Raw genomic sequence first — 19,526 nt, 5'->3', positions numbered from 1 at the left:
ATAGTACCTTCTTGTCTGAAGATCGACAAGTCACTACCCCTGAATGTCAAACAGTGGCTGTGGACTTTGTGTTAACCACCTGGATATAAAGGCAGCAACACAGATGATAGTTAGATTTTTAAAAGAACATATATTTTGAAGGAAAAGATAAATCACAGGCAACATTAAATTCTTTGCTCCTTGTTTATTTCACTGGGATTTAGTTCCCTGTTAATCTGTATGATGTTTTAAAGAAAGAACATCGAAGAATATAGTGGTCTATAATACCACCTATAGATAAAAGCACAGAACAGCCCTTTCACTGCTCTGTGATCTTGCTGCACCATTGCCTCACATGTTATATGCCATGTCGTGTGCAGGAGATCATGGCACAGGGAACTCAGCTGCAGCCATTTTTTGTATACGCTATCCAAAATTATTATTTTATTTAATTTGAGTCTGACATTGCACAGGTAAGATAATTCATCACTCACAAGCAGCTGAAAGTTATTATTAAAAGGTTTAACCCACATATGTACAATTTGTCATTTTATCTGAGGGTGAGTGAAATATAAATTATACAGAAACTTAGTGAAGATTCCCTCTCTCCCTGAAAGCAATTTGCACAAACGTATATCTCCTCAGTTCCCTGGGAGGTCATCCCTATCTCACTGTTTGGAGAGGTGAAATAAGTGCAGATCCTTTAGAAGGAAGAAATAAAGCCTGATTTTTCAGTTCCATGGACAAGTGTCCTCAATTAACACTGACAGCTATTTAATTTCATTTAAAATAAGGTGGTTTAAAATATGATTCTTATCTCTCCACTACAGGATGGACTAAATCTTTCTTTTAGAGTCGCCCAGCAGTGGGTATTAGGGGAAGTTGGTTATATTTCTTTCTACGGAAACCTGAGCTCCATTAGCAAAATATAGATTTGAGCAGATATGAACCCAGCATCTGGCCTTTTAGAAACAAGATAAAACTGTGAGGAGGGAATTAGAGAAGTTCCAAAGCTCACTTAAATCAACAGGGAGGCTTCATAACCTTCAGCAGGTTTTGGATACTGCTCAAGAGAGTAGATGAACTTGTTTACCATACAGTAAAAAATCATAGTCGGTTCACTAAGACCTTGATTTTGTTTTTCTGCAAAAAATCTCACTTCTTTCTCTATCAGTAACTCGCTGCCTTAAAGAAAATGAACCACAAATGATACCACAGTTGAGAGAAGTGAATAGCGTCCCCATGAAGGGGATGTGTCTAATACTGTAAAATAGTGGGTCCCACCCCAAGTACTGCTAAACTTCTGATTATACGGTGTGCCGCAATAGATCTAGTGTTGGTAACCTAATAAAACAAGCTACTGTAGAAAGAAAAGTCTGTTTTAAAAAATGTCTTTTCAAATGGATGGATTCTCAAATGCAGTCTCGTGATTAGCCCAATTCTCTGGGCTTTTCATTTCTCAAGCAAACCCGATTTATTTATCTAGGTATTTATCTGATGTTACTGGGAAGACTTCTCATAAAATCACAAAAATCATCTAGAGAAGTGTAGAGTGGAAATACGTTTCTCAGCCATCTCTAGATACCACTTTAAGAAGCTTTAATTTAGTGAAGTGAGAACAGGTGGTGTTGAACTGGTTGCTAAGAAGGTGTCATGTAGCATATTGGCTTATATAAACTCTTTGTTTGTGGTGATTACAAAACAGCTTATCTCTGTGAATATGCAATTCTTGAAGTGTAAAGCTTGAAGACACAGTTACTAAATTAGTTTGTACTGAAGACTCCCAGTCAGTTTAACTGAGCTGTGCACAGCTGAAGGAAGTACCCAGGTCCCAGGCCCTGTTGATGGCTCAAGACACAACTGAACTGAGAGCTAAATAATCTCACCTGAGCGCGTTTTCTATAAATGGTTGAACCAGGTGGTCTTTTCAGATCAGTTCTTAACAGGACTTGTTCTTCCAGCTTGTAAGATCCACCGAGTGGTCTGCATCTTGACCACAGTTTACCAAGTAGCCCAGTTGTAGATGACAAAAAGCTTTCTCCTCTGCCTCTAATGAAAATACTGAACACCTGCAGTGCTGGTGCAGCTCTTCCAGATAAGGAAATGTGGTGAAGACCTCCTTATGTAAGAGAGCTGCATGGAGGGTGAGCAACCTCCTCCTGGACTCAGGTGCTTCCTTCTAAGCTTCCTTCTAGGGCAGGCATTAGCCTTGCTAAAAACAACAGGGAATGCTATCCTTATGCTTCTTGTATGCAACCTGTGCACACATACTGCCACAGTGCAAATGTCTGTGCAAAGCAACTCCAAGGACAATTGCAAGCACGTAACCTCCCTCTGCTATGTGTTTAGTCAAGCTGGTGCTGCACAGTCCTTCTATCACGCGGGGTGCCTGCAGATGGTGAGGTTATGGCTTTTATAGCTGTAGTTATCAGGCCATCCTGCACTCCTGAGAATTGCTGGTAACAATTCGAGTTGATGCTGGATGTTTTAACATAGACTCCCATTACTTACAGTGAATTGAGTACAGCGGTGAGGTTTAAGAGTTTGCCATGAACTGGAAGACTGTTTTTCCAGACCTCAAAGTTAGAACTTTAACATGATGATAAGATTGTGTCCCATTTGAGGTGCCTCAGGGTGTTGGTGGCAGCTGGCCTCCTTCTCTGTCTTTGTTATATATATATATATTTAATATGTTTTTTAGCTGAAAGAAACACTACTGAAGATACTCTTAAAACATTATTCTTGGGTTTTGGCCTTATTTATAGATGTTAAGACCTAATTAAAAAATTAATAATAATTAAAGCCTAAAGCTACTAGTAGGATTAAGTTATTCTCAGAAAGGATTACCAAAACAGACAATGACAAACAAAAACTCTAAAGGACTGTGGCTGAATAGATATGGAATGAATAGATTTACACCACATACCTACTTTTGAAGATTATGACTGCTTTATTTACAACCAGTTTCATGCCTACTATTCACATGTTCAGTAATCACAAATATTGACAGTAGGACACTATCAACAGACTTTCATAGCTTTACGTTTAAACAGCAAGGAGGCAGTATAGAAGATGGAAAAATATATTGGTAAGAGGTATGAAAAAATTTTTGAGGCTCCCACAAGCCTAAGAACCCCTATGTTGAATCAGACCAGAATAACCATGTAGACTTGTATGCAGCAGACACAAGCTAGCTGGACAAAGAAAGAGGGAATCATTTTTGAAGTATATTTTCCTGACTTATGAACATGAATGTTTTAAGGGTTGCTGCTTCTTTAACATGCATCAATGGATACATCCTGTGTGGATTTACCTAATTCTTCTCTGGACCTGTTTTCTTCCTCACAGCCTTCACAGGCTTCTGTGGCAACTGGTCCCGGAATTTATCTATTTGTGTGGAAAGTGCTTCCCTTCCTTTCCTTGTGAGGTTAATTTTTATGTGGGTGCCTCTGTCTGGGGTTGTTTTGTTAGCGATGCTGTTTATTTCCTCACTTTTTTTTGTTATATCAGCCAGTATTTTCAGGTGATTTTTGAATTCTATTTAAATTTCCTCTTTACATAATAATTTTGTAATACATCACCAATGAGTATTAAAAATACAAAGAACACCTTAGTTTTACCTATTTTGTAGGTACTTAAAGTTAAATTACAACTAAATTTGCTATTAAATTCTGCCACTTTTCTCCACAAAAACTTTGCTATTTTTTTGAACTTAGTTTTCTGCTGATACTGTGCTCTTCATCTTTACCCCTGGTTTTGAAACTTGTTTTCTGTATTATTTTTTTGCACCTATGAAGAACGAGACAACTGTGTGGTGTCCTTTGTCTTAGGACATCTTTGTATAACCATGAGAGGTCTGACTCATTGAGGCTGAATATAAAATTATTGTAGATTACACATAGGTCACTTGAAAGTAATGCCTTCTGTTTATTTCTGTGGAAACTACAACAGATACAAAGAGTATGATAACACTGTTTGACAGAGCACATTCTCAGTTACAAAACAGTATTTTTCAACACTGGTATCAGCATTAGCTATACATTTTCACTAGCAATGAACAAGAACCTCCATGTTGCATTTGAAAAATCTGCACCAGAAAAGGTGACCTACTGTTGCTGTTGTCACTGCTGAAATGTATCACCCACCACCTCACTGTGTTCACACCCTCTGTTTGGTCCCCATCAGTTCTTGGAAAGCATCAGTGAATGTTAACAGGTGCCATTAATTTCTGCATGGAGGAATCCAGTTCTATACCTTTACTTCATAGACACTTCCATGTCTGACACCATTTGGTCAGACTATACTTCTGCTGCCATCTATCTCATGGCAACAGAATGTAATGGAATATTGGCAGGAAGTCTCAACCTGTACTGTCATACTACCAGCATCCACTTCTGACATTGTGGACCAACATAATAAAATAGTAGGCATTATTTTCAGTAGTCCTTGCACTAAAAAATAATCTGGTTTCCAGTACTCTATCTCTGGGAGAAAGACTGTTTAAAAGCTACTGAAATCTAGCTCTTGCACTAGTGAAAATGAAATATCCCAGCTACCCATGTAAATAAATCTGCTTTTAAATCTTTTTCTTACGTGGGCCCCACAATAAATTATATTCAATGAATACTTGTTCTCAGTCTGCTGCTTCTCTGGGGCAGCAATGTATACAAAGGGTGTGTAGCACGTTGTACCTCAAACAAGTTTTTACAAGAGAGTTCATTTGGATCCTTTGACTCATTTGGTCCTTGTCAAACATAAGCTCACATAAAACTGTAGTGCTGGGTTTAATGGTGGAGAGTGAGCTAATCTCGGCCCCTCTGAGGCTCCTTCACTAACTGGCATTACAGGAGAGGCCAAGGTTGGGAAACCTACTCCCCTCATTGTTCTTGCATGGTCAAAACAACAGCAAGACACCACGGAGATTGGTTTTGTTCTCTCGCTGAAAGGTGCCCCTCTACCAGAACATTCTCCATAGCCAGTTGTAGTCTACTTGAGTTAACCTAGAGCTGTGGAAAGACTGAGAGAAAGAAACTAACAACAAGCTAAATGGAAAAAATAATAAATAAATAATAGTGCAAAATATAAATTGGTTTGATAACATCCAGCATTATTTTCAGACTAATTAATTATTCTTCAATACAGTATAGTCAAACTTTCTTTAAGGTCCATTTGTTAAAAGAAATATTAAATTTTGGGAAATGTTCTTTGTCGAGGTTCTTACACAGAGACCACTAAAATGCTTTTGCATCATTTTGAAATAACATAATTATAGAAATCCATTCACAACCCAGATTTCAGTTTGCAGTTCCCACGATTGTGTGTGGGGAAGGTTAACCTCTTTAAATATAAGAGCTTCTCATCTTAAAACATCTCCAGTTTGAACAGAAAACATTTTGCTACTGCTGCTTGATTTGCTGTGTACAACAAATCTGAATACCTCAGAAGTTAAATATATGCTTTCCACTGTTTCCTATGTAGCACACAAATTATTTATTATTCAACATGCTCTACTACAAAATTGAAAGTGAAATTATAACATCTTCTAATGACTTGCACTTCACATCACTCTTTGGCCTCTCAGAAGTTGTGCTTATTGATTAGCAGCAATTTTACTGTTGTGATCTGATATTGAATGCTTCCAAGCTTTTTACTGCTGCTTCATCCTTGTGTTTGGGACTGCCCAGCTTTCTCTGAATAAGCCAGAACACCTGAGCAGTAACTAAGTTGGCAAAGAGGAGTAAATGCATAAACTGACTGGTTGGATTGCTGTCTTTCCTTGGATTTTTGCAAGCTGTTGTTTTTCTATAGCTGAAGCATGTGTATCATCTGAGTTAGAGTGTTAGAATTTCTTGGATAATGGAAAAAAAGCTTCTTTACATGAGAGCAGAGATACCTGAAACTATTCAGGTGTACATCAAAGATACCTGGAACTATTTAGGAAATTCTGATATGTCTACCCTATGACCAAAAGAGACTGGAAAGACTAGGATATTTCCAGCTTATTAGAGTGAGTGCCCTAACAGTCCAGTTCAATAAAAAAATGGACTGTTCTGTGTGTCCTGGACTCCTAATGAGGGTATGCTTATGTCTAGCTAAAGATAATCCCATCTCCTCCTGATTTAGCATGAGAAGCTGGATGATGGGAATTCATAATACTCTACTTCTCAACCCTCCTGTCCTAGAGTTCAAGTACCCCCAGTCCTTCTATGTTCTGACACTTTTCCAACACATCGCACCCATTCTTCAAGTTCCTCCCCCTTCCCCAAACAGTTCCTATTCAGAGTTTTCTGTTCTTCTCCTCAGAACTACAACTTTTCATCATCGTCTACCCAAAGAACTCACAGTCCTCCCAGCCCTCTTTCCTGGCCCTGCCCGTTATGAGTTGCAATAACCTTTCAATAAAAGTTCCAGTAGCGGTCTGCTTGGCCAGCTCTCCTTGTCTCCTTCCCTCCCTCCCCAGCGATTACATCTGATGACTAGATTTTCAAGTATTCACTCCCAGCTGTCTACAATGGGAGCTGTTATATGTTGAAATGTTCCTATAAACCTCATCAAAATAGGACCCTGTTCTAATGAACAAAGGGAAACTACACAAATTCCTTCCAGCAGACAAGAGATTGAGAGTTGGGTGTGTGTACTTGTGAACATCTGGTAAAAAGCGATCTGGTGATGAAAGTTTCCTTCACGTGTTCAAGTGTCAACAGGGACACCTACTATGTAGTCTAAACTTCTATTTCACCAAGTGGTATGTTTTTGCTTTCAGTGACCTTGTACCTCGGTCAGAAGCTATACCACACACTGCTGTCTCCTCCCAGCACAGGCAGGCTGACATTGAAAAACGAAGGTTGGAGTCTTTACCACCCTAATGTTCTGTCCCAGCTGTTGTGCTTAAGTTTGTTATTGTCACATTGAGAAACTAACTTTTCCACAGATGATCTCTGGAATACCAAGAACATATTTTCATGAGATCTCTTCAAATAGGTGTTTGCAAATGTCCTCGAACTGCAGCTGGGATACTCCACTCTTCTTTTTTGTCTTAGATTTTTTTTTCTCTTTTGTCTTCTTTGTCTTCTTTTTTGGTCTGCTTCTCATGTAACAACACTGAAAAACTTTCCTTTGCAATGATCTTCAGGAAAATTTGTTTGATGAATGCATTCTGATGCAGTCCTAAGAATAGGACCTAAAGAGTTCTTCATAAATTGTCATCAGAATTGCATTTTATTTCCCCTCACCTTGTTTTGTTTGATGTCCATGAATGAGGAGAAGGAAAAAAAAAAAAAAAAGGAAAAAAAAAGTACCACACCATCTCTGCATGGAGAATTGTTATTACAGTTATAGGAGCTCTAGGATGGGAGGATAGCAGCAGCTGGCATTGTGTTTTTTTGCATGTGTGTGTATGTGTTTTTCTGAGCTTGATGCAACAAGAGCTTTTACAACCACACAACTGCAGCTGTACTCAAGTCAGCTTTACTTCTCAATACTCAGAGCTGCTGTCTGAACATTTTCCAAACATATGGGAATAGGATGCAAATAACTATTCTTTTACAGATGGGTAGAACATTGCTGCTGACTCTTAAAACTTTTTCAGGAAACTGGAAGAAGAAAACAAACAACAGCAACAACAAAAATACCCCCTTCTGTATTTACAAGAAAAAGGAGAGGTGCCTAATTCAAGGCTGCATAAAGGCTCCATGCAGCAGGCTTTGGAGTGAGGTCTTTGACCTGAGTGCAGACTTGTACACTTTGATTACTTGTTAGTTCCAGTCTAGGCAGCCATCTACAGCAGAGCTAGTGATGGTAAAGACTACATGGTCTGTTAAGTGGCAGCCCTTAAACTGTAGGCTTTTAGTAAGTCTGGAAGAGTCTGCAGTTCCCTTGAATCCTCAAGGGTTGGAAGACAGAATATTTTCTCTTGTGACATCAATAAATCTCATGTCATCTTTTTGTCTTTTCTTTCTAATGCTTTAACTTCTAGTAAATTTGGACTGGACCTCTTACCAACACTGGTAGGTGCATATGGGCTTGTAAAGTGACACAGCAATGCAGAATTATTTTGAATTGTTTTGGATAAGTATTAAGAACACTTGTTTATATATATATTTTCAATATATTTTAGCCTCCACTCTGTCATAGTTCTTAAATCGGACTGGAACCATGACAGCAAAAGCTTGCCTGGACTCACATAATTTTCTCTGTTTTCACCTTTCTCTGATTTCTCCTGCCTGTGAAACACACTCTTACTTTAAATTCTTACTGAAAATGGAAGCATATCCTAAGTATGAATATTTGTTAAATGACATATCTAGAAAGAAAATCTGAAAATCACATGGGGTGCAGTGTAAAGCCCAAAACACTTGCAATTTAGTAGTGACTTTTATCAGAAAGCTGACATTGACCATACCATACTGATTAGTACATGTTCCCTGCATATTCAAAGACATTTCAAAGGCTGGAATTTCACAGATCTTTGGTAATTGCCTAGCTCTTGTCTAGCCAATTTGATGTCTGCAGAATTAATTTTTTCAGAGTTAGAAGTATTTTATCTATATCCCTCCTACCTGCTTATATTTCCTGAAACATTTTCTGTGAAATATTTTCTTTTTTGAACTGAAATATTTTCTGTGCTGCCTTCACAAATAAGCTTTTCAGTTGTCCGGATTCTGTGTTGCAAAGAACTGGGAGATATATGGTTGTATGCATATGTACTTGTGTGAAACATATCCAACTGACAAACACTGGACAAAAAAGTGAGAGCTGGGCAGATCTTCCTCATTGTTTCCTTTGGAGTTCATTGCTTGTATTGTTTTGTTTTGTTTTGTTTTGTTTTTCTTGTTGATAACATCACAAATTTGGGCTGTTTGCTCTTTCTTTACCTCCGCTGGATAGTCCTCCTGAGACCATGTCTGAAATCAGTCCTAAAGAGTCTTTGTTCAGCTGAAAACTTTACTGTCTCCCTCAGAGGACTGTGCACAGCATGGAGGAAAGCCTGTTCACATTGCAAAACGCCAACTTTTTCAAGTTGTGTTCTGAGGATGTTCTTATGCACACAGTAATTTCCAAGCTGTCTTCCATTGAAATCAGAAAGCTACGACCTTGCACTCCTGAACTCTTTTACTGAAATTAAAAGCATCAGAAAGGGGGGAAAAAGCCCAAACATCAGTTCAAATCTTTCCCCCCCCTTTTGTAGAGTTGTCATGACTCAGTTGTAAATTAAAATTTTAGGACGTTAGATGAGAATGGAGCATTTGGCTGCCTCATTTCATGCTAGATCAGGAACAGCACAGGAGAGCACTTACTTCGCGAGGAACGGGGTGGGGACTGCTGCCCAGAAATCTACTAGTTCTCTTCTGCCTGAGCAGCCCAGCTCTTGGGCCCCTTTCATCTCCGCCCCTGCTGCATGGTAACACCTGCTCTGGAGCTGCATGGGGAGTGGAGCCGATAAAGGTAGTGCTTTGCAGACCTGAGCGCGCCGGAGCGCCTTAGCTTTTTGGATGGCCCTGCTTTCTCTGGCCTGGATCCAATACACCACTTAGACATCTGCTTAACTTTAAGCATGTGAGTATCCCCTTTGAAGTCCTATGTATATTGTTTTGGTGGACTGAGGTCAATGAGCTCAGTACCTTGCAGGATTGAGCTCCTGAATGTCAGATTTGATTAAATGCTCCCCCTCTTCCCCCTCCTCTCCTACCATGAAAGCCTGATCAGAGCTGAAACAGCCTCAGAAAGAAAAAGGCAGCTGGTGGGAAGTGACTGGCTCAGCTGTGGTAGCTTGGGCTTAAATTGTTGCAGATCTAACCAGAAGAAAACCAGAGCAAAAAGTCTGAGCAGAGATCTGGTCAAAAATGAAACCATCTCCACTTCTACGAGGGGGCTGTGAGATCTCAAATAGTAGCAGCTGCTCATCCATTATTTTGCCTCTTTCTCTTCAAATCCCTCTTTTTGTCACTTCAGGGTCCAGCCACCACTTTATCTGCGTGGTGACTGCTCCCTGCTAATTGTGCTCCCGTTTCCTCCTGTGACTCGGCTCCGAAATGTGCTCTCTGCAAGCAGAATGAGCTGTGTGCTCTCCCAGTCTGCTGCTTGTCAACTCGCATCATTTTCAGGTCAGGAAAGCTAACCGGGAACAAGGCGCTGCAGCATTTGAACTCAACCTTGCTTTCCCGAGGAACAAACTGACAATTAGTACAGGGATCAGCATCAAAAAAGAGCAACCCAGCATGAAGCCTGTCTAATTAGTCATATGAACGGAGGGCTTCCCCTCCACTTCCTCAAGAACACATGCCTGTCAGATCTTATATCGAGAGACTTCTCTCCCTAACATAATACCAAAATTAGGTTGAGGACAGGTAGCCCATCTGAAGGGCTTGTGTAAGCAACGGGAGCTCAGCTGCAGCCTTTAGCTTTATGTGCATGTCCATTCCTGCAGCATCTTCACAAACAAGTGGTTGCAGGATGCTTCTTTTCCTTGTAAAACGCACCCAAAAATGGCATTGATCTTGTTGCTAATCCTCTCGATTTAATAACACTTCTTGTTTAGATGGAAAAATGAGCAAAGGGAAAAATGAGAGATGAAAGCTGAGTGACAGTCTCCTAATCCCAGAGAATTGTACTGTTTGAGAGACTCTGTGCATGACATTTTTTTTCTTTTTTTTTTTTTTGAAGTTTACTTTATGAACTTTATTTGTCTCCTGCAGTCTGCAAGACAAAATACATAGCAGTAAAGTTTGATTACTTTTAATTTTGCCTTAGTGTCTGGTTAGTGGCTCAAAATTGAGCTGAAGTTGGAACCGTGGTAGATTCAGTCTATGAATGTAAGAGAAGACAAAAGCTCGTGAATTTTAATGGCTTGTGTGCGTGGAGACAGGCAGAAAAAGCAGCCAAACGAATGAAAAGTGTATGTTTTATTTGCTAAGGTCCATTTCAATTCTTGAGTCAAACTCCTAGTCCAATTTATCTTTTGTTAGGTTCTGTTGAATTTACTTTGGAAGTGAAGCAAATGAGATCAAATAAAAGCAACCTTGGTTTTAGCAAGATTTCACATGGAAATTGAATGTGGTCTAATTAATCTGCTTGAAAATTTCATTCAGATTAATATTCCTGAGTATATCTTCAGTCCCAGTTTTTCAAACATATCTTTGGGACCAGCACGGTGGTGGTACTTGTCTAAACACCAAAGATGTCATGCAAACACAGTTCAGGTGCTGGAGTATATAAGTTTAAGCGCTCAGCTATATCCTTGTTTGCTGGTGCAGTAAACTTTAAACCTGCACTGAAATGTGGGATGCAAAATACTCTGCATAGAGACTGCATGCATATAGTAAGTAAAGTAAGAAAAACAACAATAAACCACCTCCACTGCAGTAGCAGTTTTCTTAGTGTACATTCTGCGTATTCATGATAGTGACATGTCGCAGCACATCCCTCAGCACTGGTTTCACTGCAGATCTTAGCCAAGATTGGTTGTCGTGTTGTAGTAGTCAAAGTGCAGTGTGCCTTGATTTCTCTGCCACATCTATCACTGCCACATCAGACAGAAACTCTGCTCCTTCTCTAGGGGCTGCCAAACTGCCTTGCTCCTGCAAGGTACCCCCCTCTGTTGGCCGTGTCTCCAGATGAGGGTTCCTGGCATGGCAGTAGAACACCTCTGTATTCAGATAGCTCCCTTTGGTGGCATACTGAGAAGGATCACTGCTGTTTTCTGATTTATACAGTGCTGGTCTGAGCCTCATGAGAGGTAAACACACATGGCATCCTCCTTCTGGAAGGCAATACTGGAAACTAACCCGTGTAGGTTTTTTTCCTGCCTACCACAATCATTTTCCTTATTTCCAAAGCACTCAAGTTGTATCACTGGGAAGTGGTATGATAGGCCTTTTCATCATTATTTATTGTTATTAGGGTTATACTTAAACTAAAGACATATTCATGAGAAACACTATTGTGCCCAGGCAGTGTCCAGGAACTGAGACTGCAACCAAGCTCTTTGTTTCTTACATACCAGAGAGAGAGAAGGACAATGACTTCTCCAGTATTCAGAATGATATGGATGCAATACCACATGCTTGCCAGTGAAGATGGGTCTCTCCAGTAATTAAATGAGCACTCTCGGCTTCATTATTGCAGATTAGCTGTGCATTAATTAATGGAAATTAAATGTGCAGTACTTTCAGCAGCTGGTATGTTAGCAGACACTTGGTGGCACACTTTCTCTGAAGAGGGCTGTGGGATAAAGGACATGTTTTGCTACAGTCCCTTTATGCTATCTCCCCTTGTCCCCACAGTATTCATTCTCTAGCTCTTGCAGCTTACCTGCTGAGAACGGGGAGATGTTTTAACGAACAAGCAAAGTACTTCCCCACTGATATGTCCCAAGAAGGAAATTTGGCAGCTACAGCATTCTGCAGATGTCACTGGCCAGCTGTGTGGTCTGAGCTCAGCTGAATTTCACTGTGTTCTTCTGGTGCTGGGAGTCCACAGATCTTTCTCTCATGAGCTCCTCAGGACTGCCTACCTACTCCTGTATGGCTGCTTTCTTGATCTCTGCACCCTCAACCAAGCAACAATCAGCTTTTGCATCCTGAGGATATGTATTTCTGTCATGCTCAGCCCTATGTTATTTAGGAGAGTGGGAAGTAGTATTTGTGCATGCAGTAGGAAGATGTGCTTTTTTGCTCCTCAGGTTAATGTTCATGGCTCATGAATAGTATTTACTTTACTGCCCTTGTTACAGGAACACTTGCCTAATAACATTGCTCAACCATAAAGCTTACATTTACTTCCAGCAGAGTTCAGTGGAGTGAGCTGCCTAATACCAGCACCGTCTTTTAGAATCTGTATTAATGAGTCATTAAAAGAAGAATTGTGTGAAAGTTTTACTATTGGCCCAATGCACTCTGTTGGCTTTTTGAGCTGGCTGAAGATACTGGTTGATATGCAGTCAACATATGTGCAGTACTAAATGTCTAATTGGCCTGCAGCTCTAATCACCTTTTCTACTCACTTTTCTCCTGGTTGGTACTTTATCAGTGCAATGGAGTTGTCAGGATTTGGCACAGGGCTACTACTGAAATTACTGAAATCTCTCTGCTAAAATCCACCACCATGGAAGTACAATTGTATAGAAATGGCTGCAGTGCCAAATATTTCACATAGTTAGCCTTGGACAGGAACTGAGGAACAGGAGAAGTTAAACAGTTAGTTGTATGTTACATGTCAAAGCAGTGCATCATATGATGATGAACTCATACCTGATTCCCTGGTGCTTTTCCTACAGTTCCCCTTGTCCTGCTAGCAGTACTTGAATTAACAGACTAGTAGTCCCAAGCCATTTTTACTTCTCTGCTTACAGCATTTGCTGCTCTGCAAAGCTCTGAGGACTTCATTCAGGAGAAAAAGAAGGAGCAGATTTCATTCCCAAATAATCTAAAACTTTCTATGAAAACAGAGAGCAAGTAAAGCCTTCCCGTCATTCACATGGGAAGGTTCCATATGCTACGATAGCTTATTTCAAGTCTTTGTATCTCTGGGTCAGGTCTGTTAGCCATTTCTGCAGTGTCCCTCTGAGGGAACACTGGTGCTGCTGCTGCTTACTCACAAAAGGCTCCACTTCCTTGACACATAGCAGTGACTGCAAAGAAAGCCTTTCTCCATGTGAGCCATGCTGGAGCTTGGCCTGGTTCTCATTATGTTCCTCTCTGTACCATTATACTTCTTCATAGACGTGGTACCCACCCAACCAGGGTCACGTCGGCTCCTAACAATCTGCTGACATATTAGATAAGTTATATGGGTTTCTTCACTGCTGCCAAGGGCAAAATATTCCCACATCTACAGTATTTCATTATCTTTTTTTCTTTCTCCCTCCTTTTTTTTTTTTTTTTTAACCAGATGCTGGTCAAGCTGCAAAAAGCAAGACAAGCTCCCAGGGTATTGTGCTCTTACCTCATTAATGCTGTCCTTTCTTTTCCCCAGCACTATAGGATATGAAATGATAGGGAAATAGCAGTTAGAATTTCTCCACTTGGTCTGCCCAAGGGGCCTTTTGCTTTTTGCTGTTTTCTGCATCCATCAGACATGGACATTATGCAATTTGCTTTCAGTACCTCTTTTATTTGGGGAGGTCTATCCCGATGAGTCACCTGTGGGATCCTCATCTTCCACACTGAGCACATGGGCTGTTAGGAAAACATCTTCATGCCTCTCCCAGGGCTTGTGACCCCAGAGTCATGTATTTGTTTACATAACACAAAGCAGATATGCTTGGTGGCTGTGATATTACCATGAAGGAAATATGCTTATTGCCTGTTTTTTTAAAGCTGGCTTACTACGGAAACAAGGCTGAAACTATTCTGTCTGCCCCTCTTCCAGAAATCAGTCTGAACTACATGGCTATTTTCAAATAAATGTGAAAGTAAGGACAGGATGTTAATGATATTAAATGATTATGTGTTTTGTATACAGGAAGCCTAGGAGGAGAGACTCTTTGTGGAAGAGTTATTGATACAGAAAACTTTATCTTGAGGCATGGTACTGCTTTCACTGATTCTGCTGCTTAGATAAAGTATTTCTTTTAGATACCCCCTCAATACATGCTCTGAAGAAGCTGTACCAAAATACACTCACACTGCATGCATCGTTGTGTCATGAGGTAGCAGCCTGCTCTCAGTACAGCCGGTGCGGGATGGATGTATTAGCATGTTCCTTGAGCCCAGGAAGTGAAGCTAATCTCCCTGCACAGAGAGTTCTGTGAGATCTGGCTTGTTCTTCCTTGCTTTGATTAGAGGGGTTTATGCAATTGTTTCATCTGTCATAAGCTCCAGTTTTATAAAAAGTGAATCATACCAGAGGAGGAGAAATTGATGGTAGCTGCGTTGCATGTGTTGCTATCTCACAAAACAGTAATAGTCCAAAGCTCTTGCAGACCCTGGCTGTTGGATGACCACGGCCTGCTAGGAGCTCCCCATCACCCTCTGCACAGGTCCACACCTAGCTGTGTCTGAGGCAGTGTGGTGTCTGTGTGGCACACCAATACAGTCTGCTCAGCAGACCGTAAGTCTGGTTTCTGTCTTTCTTCTGAAGAAGGGAACCCAGCTTTTGTAAAATCTGGGTTCCATATGCAGAGCCAACTATGAAGTCTTTCCTTTCACAGGAAAAGCCTGCATCAGTGTCCTCAAGCTTTATGAATTCTGTTATGCCTCTCATGTCCCCTCCTCCCCCAGGAGCAGTACCCACTCTTTGTCCTGCTGCCTCCTCCTCACCAGGGACAGACAATAGCATGAAGGTTTCACATCCACTCTACCTGGTAACAGGGAGGCTCAGGGACAGAAGCAATGGGCGCTCTCAAAGGACCCAGGTACACTAAGCTGTGTACACTACACCACGGCTTCTGCTGTCAGCTATATGGGTTGGTGAAAAAAAAAAATGTCACAGAGTTATGGGCAGCTCAACCCTGCCCACAGCAAGGGGGTTGGAACTAGATGATCTTTGAGGTCCCTTCCAACCCAAGCCATTCTATGATTCTGTATCATGCCATGAGAAGAGCACTTCAGGATGATCACCGCATATTAAGTCCTCTGGAGATGAGATTGGAAGTGGGGATGTTTCAGATTTGCCCTAAAGCTTACATGCTCCAAGAGAGACATGAAATGTCATAGAAGAAATAATAGTTTTTCTTTTAAAAAATGTTAAATTTAAAGAAGGAAGTGAGAAGCAAAAGTAAGTTACAGATGTCAAGGACTGCAGGCTTCCAGTGATGGCTGTGAAATAGCACTCATGATTTATACAATAATTTTAGATAATCTATGCAGTCATTTTAAGCCAACTGAAGACTATCTTGTTTAGAAAGAGAGAGATGGCTTTCTCAAGGGCTAACACTTCCCCTCTGTGGTTGCATGTATGACCCCTCTTCTCCATCCCTGTACGCATGTAACTCCCATTTATGTCTCAGATACACTCAAAGGTCCTGTATTTTTGTTCCCAGTTTGCTGACAAAGCTCTCCCATTCCCATGACAATACAATTGGTTCTCCAGCATTCAACATAGCACAACTTTCACAGCACATATTCTTCCAAAATAAGAGTTAAAAAAAAAAAAAAGGTAGGAGAGAGGTACAGAAGAAATCTCGCCCTGCAATGCCTGCTTCTCCAGCCCCATCTTCACTATCTACACTGCTATCAATGGGGCACATGCGCAACACTACCATAATTCCACTGTCATTGATATTGAAATGCCAACCCATGACAGATACAGATTTTCAGATAAAAGAAGATCGTTTTGAGACGAGAAATAACAAAGCTATGTGTTATTCAAAGCTAAATATATTCAGGTTCTAGCGGAGAAGCTCAGCAAAATGAAGGTGACCATTGTGTCACATGTGAGTACAGGCTGTTCCCATTCAGTCTCCCAGTGCTGAGGTCACACATTAGAGAGGAATCAGTCACTGCAGATTAGCACGTCATCCATTTTCGTGACAGCAGAACTAAGTAATACTCCCTTTCCTGCATCAGTCAGTGGCTTCTCTAAAGACATTCCCAAATTCAATTGCTGTTCGGTTAATTCCTCTCCTCTTATATCATGCTGCAAACTGGACAGCTGCCTCAGCTGGTGTCTGAATCTTCAATGGAGAAGAGGTCAGAAAAACTATTTTTCAGTGTTTAGTAGAAATCTACTGAAACTGTCAATTTTAGAAAGCTGATGGCAAGTTGTTTGACAGATGCCACATGGTAAGAGCCCAAATATACTATTGGGAATGTTTATTTGTGGGCATAATCTCCCCTGTCAAACTGAAGAAAAGGCTGCCACGCAGGTTGCAAATATTAAGTGACTGATTTCATATGGCATTTCTTTTGCTGAAAACCTGAGTGCATGTTAAAAGTATAAATGTACTTCCCAGTCTTCAGAAACACATCAGTGTGGAAGGCTCAGTGTCTTGTGAAATGAACTCAGAAAGGGTTCAAGTTTTGGCTGCTTTGATAACAAAAATATTTTAAAAGCTCTCTTAAATCTGACCTGATTGAATATGAGAGTGTCATAAGCTTGTAGGGAGCACCCACATCAGCTTTAGGAAGAGACTCTATCTTTTCCTTTGTAAAAGCCCATACGGAGCCCAGAGATCATTTGTCTTCCAAAGGTCCCAGTTAGTGAGTAGTGTTAATTCCAGCTCTCCATATGGCACTTCCAATACAAAGCCCTCACTCATCAGGCTGGTGGCATTGCACACATTTTTGGCAATGGGCTGAAGCATGGGAGCAGTTGCAATACTGGGCTTCAACCAAAGGCTAAATCCCACTCGTGTTGTGGTCCCATTTCACGTGGTAAGGACTGCACTGCCAATGAGGGGTGGAAATACAAAACCACTAGGATGGCCATAAAAGCTCACTGTCTCAAGACACTGTTCTCCCAGCACATGGTTCCAGCTTCCTTGCTCTCAGTCACTGTTCTTAATTTTTTTTTCCATTGTGAAGGCCAAGTATATCTAACTCTCTTTTCTCTTTTCCTTCCTTTTCCTTCCTTTTCCTTCCTTTTCTTTCTCTCCCCTCCCCTCTCCTCCCCTCTCCTCCCTCTCCTTCTCCTCTCCTCTCCTTCCTTCTCCTCCCCTCCTTTTCCTTCTCCTCTCCTTCCTTCTCCTCCTCTCCTTCTCCTTCTCCTCTCCTTCTCCTTCTCCTTCTCCTTCTCCTTCTCCTTCTCCTTCTCCTTCTCCTTCTCCTTCTCCTTCTCCTTCTCCTTCTCCTTCTCCTTCTCCTTCTCCTTCTCCTTCTCCTTCTCCTTCTCCTTCTCCTTCTCCTTCTCCTTCTCCTTCTCCTTCTCCTTCTCCTCCTTCCCCTTCCCCTTCTCTTTCCCCTTCCCCTTCCCCTTCCCCTTCCCCTTCTCCTTCTCCTTCTCCTTCTCCTTCTCCTTCTCCTTCTCCTTCTCCTTCTCCTTCTCCTTCTCCTTCTCCTTCTCCTTCTCCTTCTCCTTCTCCTTCTCCTTCTCCTTCTCCTTCTCCTTCTCCTTCTCCTTCTCTTTCTCCTTCTCCTTCTCCTTCTCCTTCTCTTTCTCCTTCTCCTCTCCTCTCTTCCTCTCTTCCTTCTTTCTCATAACTAGACCTTTGTTTCCCTATTTGATATAACATACCTGTTTCCAAATGCACACTGAGTTCAGCTCCAGGTTTCCCTCACTGTTACAGCCTACTTTTCTCTGTTATCTTTCTTGCAGTGCCAGTCTCGGATTTGCTCTCTTCTTAGTAAATCCTCCTAATTTATCCTGGTATGCTAAAGGGAATTTTCCTCTCAAGTCTCATTTATTCTGGTCCTTTTTAGGCTATCCATGCTAATCATGGAGAACAGCTCCAGTTCTCTGTGTACTGGATAAACAGCACTTCCCATAGAATCACTTATGTCCAAGCGTTTCAATCCTGGTAGAGCAGGTTTGCTTTAGCGTCTGTACTCATCGTGCTTCTGTTTCCAAAAAGAGATACCAAAGTAGTTTTTCTTGTGCTATGCTTTGACTGCTGTATTTAAAATTGAAAGACGTAAAACAAAGTTCTGTTTTCCATACCTGCTCAAGGACTTCTTCAAAAGAAAGAGGACATGTGGGCATGTATATAAGAGGGGCTGTGCCATGGTTTTCTGAGCAACACTTAGTCATGCCAGCTTGTGCTAGACTTTAGCTCTTAGTCAAATCCTTTATGCTGTTGCTTGCTGAAAAGTGGCAACATAAAGTGAGTTTTTAACTTGAGATATATTATATCAACACATTTTAAACATTATTTCCATTAGAGGAAAACATTTCAATTAATGAAAGAGGTCTGTGATTTGACAAATAATTTTTACTTTGATTTTCACATACATGTGACATTACAGTACACAGCTTTGTGCTGATTTTCATTAATCCCTCCATCACAGAAAGATCTCTCCAAGAATAGAGAGGGGAAAAAAACAGACAAGAGAAAGTACCTAACCCTACATCTAATTGGATACTGTGGAATAAAATTAGTGAGTCCCTAGGCCACACTCAGCACAGGTATGAGCAATGGGTGATGGTGAAAGCACACCCTGTGCTCTCTTGACTGGCAGACAGAGAATGTAAGTGACAGTGAGCAAAGGTCAGGGCTGCTCTTGCTTCTATTGACCACCAGCTCTGCGGCACTGGGATCTGGCTGGGACAGGTGATTATGAGAGCACAGGGATGCTTGCAGTTCTGCTGGAGGCAGGAATATCAGTGGGGGCTCAGTGACATGGCTTTTGTCCCTTATATTGCCTTGCACAGGAGGAATTCCTTGGGCTGCACAGTTCTAAAAGAGAGAGATGGGCAACTAATGCAGTGCCATCCCTGCACAACAGGGTCCCAGAGTGAGTCCAGCAACACTGATTTCTCTGATTTGTGATAAATGACCTCTTTCTTTTGCTGGAAAAGAGCCATTTTCACATCTTTATACTTCCTACTGGTTCGATCCCTAAAATATCCGACTTGCATATGCTTCCATAAATGATGGTTGTATGTATTGGTTATGTACAGTAAGCCAAGGTTCTATGCCCTGATTTACTTTTGCTTCATTCATGTGTTACATA

The sequence above is a fragment of the Cyrtonyx montezumae genome, unplaced genomic scaffold, assembly GCF_038088225.1.
Source record: "Cyrtonyx montezumae isolate F1298 unplaced genomic scaffold, pur_monq_1.0 scaffold_8, whole genome shotgun sequence".
NCBI lineage: Eukaryota > Metazoa > Chordata > Aves > Galliformes > Odontophoridae > Cyrtonyx > Cyrtonyx montezumae.
The sequence above is the reverse complement of the archived record's forward strand: the minus strand, read 5'-3'. Positions refer to the sequence as shown.